At 40.1% G+C, this 5,869-nt stretch overlaps 1 non-coding gene across 1 annotated transcript; it reads right to left on the reverse strand.

Annotated features, from left to right (window-relative positions):
• Positions 1–2,265: 2,265 nt before the first annotated feature.
• LOC118492676 lies at positions 2,266–2,372 on the reverse strand. Its single transcript, XR_004894678.1, has one exon. It is a non-coding gene; the product is annotated as a small nucleolar RNA R71 (small nucleolar RNA).
• Positions 2,373–5,869: the final 3,497 nt, after the last annotated feature.

Below are 5,869 nucleotides of genomic sequence, written 5' to 3' on the forward strand. Positions count from 1 at the left end.
ATCTTCTTTAGTTAGCATTGGATTGCCGATACGACCTGCAACAAAACAAGTGTAAGATTCCAAAACCATTCCTAACAAAGACATTTGGTTTTTGGCAACTTCCTCAGAATAATCTTGATCATTTTCAAGATTTAATACAATGTTACACTGTAATTTTCTCCCGTTTTTAGTTGCAGAAATGTTTGGATCATATGATGAAAATGAAGTAAAGCTGGTTTTGCTGTTGGATCCCGATGATGGACTTCCAGATGAGTTATTGGCGCTGTAGGCAGTCTCAACCTTAGGAGATAGATTTGAAGATTTTTTTCTCATTAACCCCAGCCTTATAATACAGCCCGATATCCTGTTCACCATCGAAATCTTTCATTCTGATCACTTTTCTCTGTTCCATTTCTTGAGCCTCTATTTTCTCAATGAACTTACTAAGCGTCAGATTACTGAAAGCTTTCTTGTTTCTGAGCATCATCAAATATGTGCCCCACGTCTCATAAGGCAATGCATCAGCAAGTTTCTCAATCAGCTCATCAGTACTTTTCTCAATACTCAATCTTTTCATATTAGCAAGCAAATTACAATATCGTTCAATAATTTCTCTCGTACTCTCATTCTTCAACCCTCGGAACAAATCAAACTCTTTCTTCAGAAGTGACTTCTTACTCTTTACCATCTCCTCACTTCCCCTGAACTTCGATCTTAAAGCTTTCCATATCGAGTACGAAGTTCCATTGTGCTGTAGAAGAACCATGATATCCTCTTTGACTGCCTGTTGAAGAAGATTAAGCATCATTTTTTCATCTTTGTACTTTTACGAGCATCAGCAGATAACTCTTTGATTGGAACGGGTTCTTCATCATCGTTCAATGGTCGAACATACTTAGTTTCTACGCATTCCCAAGCGTCAAGATAATTTGCTTGCACCCAATTCTCGAACCTACCTTCCCAATTTTTGTATTCCTCAATGTTCATCAGTCTAGGTGGTTTTTGCATCGTGCCCGTTTCGTTCTCGAGCATCGTGTTTTGCGCCAAAGTGATCGGGGTTACCGGGGTAGCGAACGCGTTGAAGAATTCCTCGTCCATGTTCAAAAATTTTCCGAAACTTTATCACAGCCTTAAAAGCGAACCAGAATGTTCTGAATGATCACAAAAGCGAACCAGAATGTTTACTGGGGCGGATCTACTGGTTGACAAACGAGCGAACCAGAGTATATCACACGAGCGGACCTGATAATGTTCAATCGAGCGAACCAGACTTTCAAATGGTCACAAGAGCGGACCAGACAACAATTTTTTGGAGCGAACCTGGTTGAACCTGTCACTATAAGCGAACCTAAAGTGTTCACAGGAGCGAACCAGAGTATATCAAACCAGAAAAGCGAACCACTTTCGAAGACCTGTTTGACCCATTTTTCCTTCGAGTTTTGACACCAAACTTTCAAGGGTTTGTCTCTGTATAGTTGCGCACATCCCTGAGATTTTGAGCTAATTCTGACCGTTGGAACTGTTTGAAACAGAAAAAGAAGGTGTAGAAGACAGAAATTTAGAAGAAACTCAGCTATTCTCTGTAGAACTCCTCCTCCTGAAGCTGAAGCTCTGATACCAATTGTAGGATCGTGTTTCGACCTCAATGAGTCGTTCAGAGGAGTTTTGTCAATCGCAGGTGCGGAAAACAAGCAATTAACGTAGGAACAGCTAGTATTACACTTTAAACACTCTATTGCATTAAGATATAATAGATTACAGGCTAATCTCGATCCGGCAGCACCTCGGTACGAGTTTCTCCAAAAGTTACACATGATCCGCTCATGAGGACTATATATAGGGGATACAGGTTCGCTCCAAAGAACATGGTCCATATACGCGGACCTCCCTTTGGACATATAAGCGAACCAGACATCATGCACTAAAAGCGAATCTAGTGACTTGCACTATAAGCGAACTTATCATGTCCTATGAGCGAACCTGATTCTAAACTCACATACAATATCCTATTTCCTCGTAATTTGTGCCCTGATCTAACACTCTAAGACTATGACTCGATCCAAAACGAAGTCAACAGATGAAATGCACCAACAACATATTACTAATTTCTTAGAAATATGTGATACCTTTCGGATCAATGGAGCATCAAACGACGCCATCCGCCTTCAAATGTTTCCATTTTCACTAAAAGACCTAGCCAAGGCTTGGCTTAATATCCTCCCAGTTGGGTGGAATGAACTAGCCCAAAGGTTTCTATATAAGTATTTCCCTCCTGCTAAAACGGCTAAATTAATGACTAAAATTAATACATATTCACAAGAGGATGGTGAATCCTTATATGAAACTTGGGAAAGGTTCAAGGAGCTACTAAGAAAGTGTCCTCATTACGGTCTTGCGGTATGGCAACAAGTATCCACTTTCTATAATGGGTTGTTGCCACACACAAGACAAACACTTGACTCTAGCTCCGGGGGACTTTTAGGTAATCGCCGCCCAAATGAAATATATAATCAAATTGAGGAAATTGCTCAAACCAATTTTCAGTGGCACACTCCCCAAGGCAATAAATCTATTGCCCCGGGTGCCCATAAGGTTGACGAAAGCACTTCTTTACAAGCTCAAATCGAGGCCCTTTTTTCAAAAATCAAAAACCTAGAGATGGCAAAAACGGCCTCGGTTATGGCTTGTGAGGGGTGTGGTGGGCCACATGAAAATTGGAGTTGTATGAAAGAAGTAGATAATCAAACAGAATCGGTAAACTACATTGATAATAGACCTAGGCCATCGGGTTCTCCAACGGGTACCTACAACCAAGGATGGTGTAACTACCCTAACCTTGGTTGAAGAGAACCCGGCAATGGTAGTAACCAACAAAATCTAAACCAACGAACAAACTTTCAACAAACAAGAAACGAGTCACAAAATTTCTCTCAACAACAAGGTGGACGAGAAAGGCTTGAAGATACTGTATCTCGCCTCATCTCCGACACCAAAAAAGAAAAACTCGGATCGATTTCAACAATTGGAATCGAATTTTAGAAATCAACAAGCTAGTATTCAAAACATTGAAAAGCAATTAAATCAAATAGCTCAGAATTTCTCCGAGAGACCGCAAGGCACATTACCAAGTAATACCGAAACCAACCCAAAGGCACAAGTACATCTCATCACATTGAGAAACCGTACCGTGGGTCCCGAGGAAGCTCCATTACCGCCAACTGAAAGAAGCCAATCTAGCCAAACAACAACTCCACCCACGCCCCAACAAGAGAAGGCTTCTCCACCAATTCAGGAGCCCACTAAGACTCCTCCGGTTCCATACCCCGGTCGGTTAATTCGTCAAAAGACCGATGAGCAATTCACAAAGTTCGAGAATTTACTAAAACAATTGCATGTTTATATTCCATTTATCGAAGTCCTAACTCAAATGCCTAAATATTCAAAATTTATGAGGGACTTCCTCACTTATAAAAGGAAAATTGAATCATTGCAATTAGTCAATTTAGGCGAAGAATGCTCCGCCTTACTACTCAACAAACTCCCGCAAAAGAAGATTGACCCTGGAAGCTTCACAATTCCTTGCTCGATTGGGGAATCCCCCATTCGCAATGCACTAGCCGATCTCGGGGCTAGCATCAACCTCATGCCCGCATCAATGTTCAACCGACTCGACCTTGGGAAAACAAGCCCTACAAAAATGAGCATACAACTCGCCGATAGGTCCGTCAAATATCCACAAGGTGTCGCTGAAAATCTATTGGTCAAAGTCGGCGAATTTTTCTTCCCGGCCGATTTTTCATACTAGATATGGAGGAAGATACCGAAGTACCACTCATCTTAGGGAGGCCATTCCTAGCTACGACCCAAGCAGTGGTAGACATGAATGATGGAACATTAACATTGAGGATTAGGGATGAGGAAATGAAGTTTGGAGTTGGAAAAAGAAGACGACGACCCGGTCAACTACATGAAGGTCATAGACTCAAGTTTGGATGATGCTCTCTGACGGTGTAGCATGGGATGCAAAACATCCCACTTGGGTAACATATGACCAGGCTTTGGGTCTAGCCAAGGAACCTTATAAACGTGGCGCACCACGGGGGCATTTCACGGAACTATCCTTAGTTTAGTTTAGATTAATTTTTGTGTTTTCTAGTTTAGTTTTAATTGTCAGGAATAAAACACACTCGGGATGGTGAATGATACCAAGGGAAATTTGAACCAGCACCCCATGCATAAAAACAGGGCCACCCGACAAATTTTCTTCATTACATCGACTTCAGCATGGGGCCGTGCTCAGCCAACACGCCCCGTGCCCAACCATCTGCAGAAAATGCCCAGTTCAGGTAATTGGACACGGGGCGTGCTCGCTGAAGAACCCCCGTGCCCAGGCTTCTGTTTATTTTTACTAATTTCTGTTACTGGCAATCTGAACACGGGGCTATGCCCGGACACCACGGGCCGTGTCTAGACGCCCAGTAACAACAATTTTGGCTTTTTCACACTTTTTTACACATTCAGTCAACCTAAAAACTTATTTTTGGGACACATTGAGGACAATGTGTAATTTAAGTGTGGGGGGAATGTTAAAACCTTGAATCTTGCAAGTCTTAATTACAAGCCTTACACAAAACTCTATTGGAACCGCTAATCACCCCAAATTTTTTCAAAAATTTTTCAATTTTTTTTTACTTGTCTAGGTTTAACTTGGGAATTTCAAGTTCTAAAAAGGCTATATTTTTACAAATTTACAACCGATAGCGTCGTGATAAAAAGAACCAACATAAGAAAATTATGAAACGGCATGACAAATCTAGTTAAAATTTGATTATATATACTTGATCACATAAAAACCCATTCCCACAAAAAGTGAGTTTTGAGCCTTTATTGAGCATACAAATACATATCTTTAAACTAAATGCTCATTTTTCGTTTCTTGTGTGAATAGCCGCTTGGTTCTTACGACTTAGAACTTGCCAAGACGATACATTCCCGGTCCTTACCAACTGAAACCCAAGTAAATGATGGAGGCATTAGGACTAACCCTTTTTATTTCTACACCATTATTTTTCTTTTTTTTTTACCACCTACCCAAAATCCCCTAGTTAACCCCTTTGAGTCTAAACCTTTTCATTTCTTAACCCAAAACAAACACCGTTTTACCCACCAAAACCCTTTTTTTCATTTAAACCCTTTATTTTAGTAACAAAGCTCAGTTTTTATGACTTCCTTATCAAAAAAAATGATGATGATGATGATGAAGCTAAATGAAATAAAAAAACAAGTTTATCAAAAAGAACTTTGTTTGAAGAAATGCTTCATCAAAATAAAAAGTTGCAATAAAAATAAAAATAAAAATAAAAAGTCTTACGAAAACCGACGCTTTTTACGCTTTTTGCCCTTTTACTAACCACTAACCCAACCACCTACCTTTAACCCAAGCCTAACCCTTCCCCCAAAAGTCTCTTGATGTTTACAAAGGTGTATAGTTAAAATGGAGGAGGATTGATTGCTTGGCAAGCTTATGGTAGGAGTAAGTTCCATGCCACTCTCGAGTGATTCACTAAAATACATCTTCGGCCGAGTGTTGAGTGATCCCCCGTGAGGTATGTAAACTTGTATATAAACGGAATTTTAAAAAAAAGGCATGTTATGCCCTAATAGGTAATTTATCTTATGTAATGTTTTAAATAAATCATGACGAATAGAATTATAAATAAATAAAAATAAAACTTAATAAAGAATCTTGGAAATCCCGACACTCTATGACAAGCCCAAAAACCTTCTCTGCTACCCATTCCATTTGGGAGTGTAAAGCCACATTATAAAGAGTTTTGCTTGAGGACAAGCGAAGATTCAAGTGTGGGGGTATTTGATGTGTGCAAAATGC

This window comes from Helianthus annuus, chromosome 5 (genome assembly GCF_002127325.2).
Source record: "Helianthus annuus cultivar XRQ/B chromosome 5, HanXRQr2.0-SUNRISE, whole genome shotgun sequence".
Taxonomy (NCBI): Eukaryota; Viridiplantae; Streptophyta; class Magnoliopsida; order Asterales; family Asteraceae; genus Helianthus; species Helianthus annuus.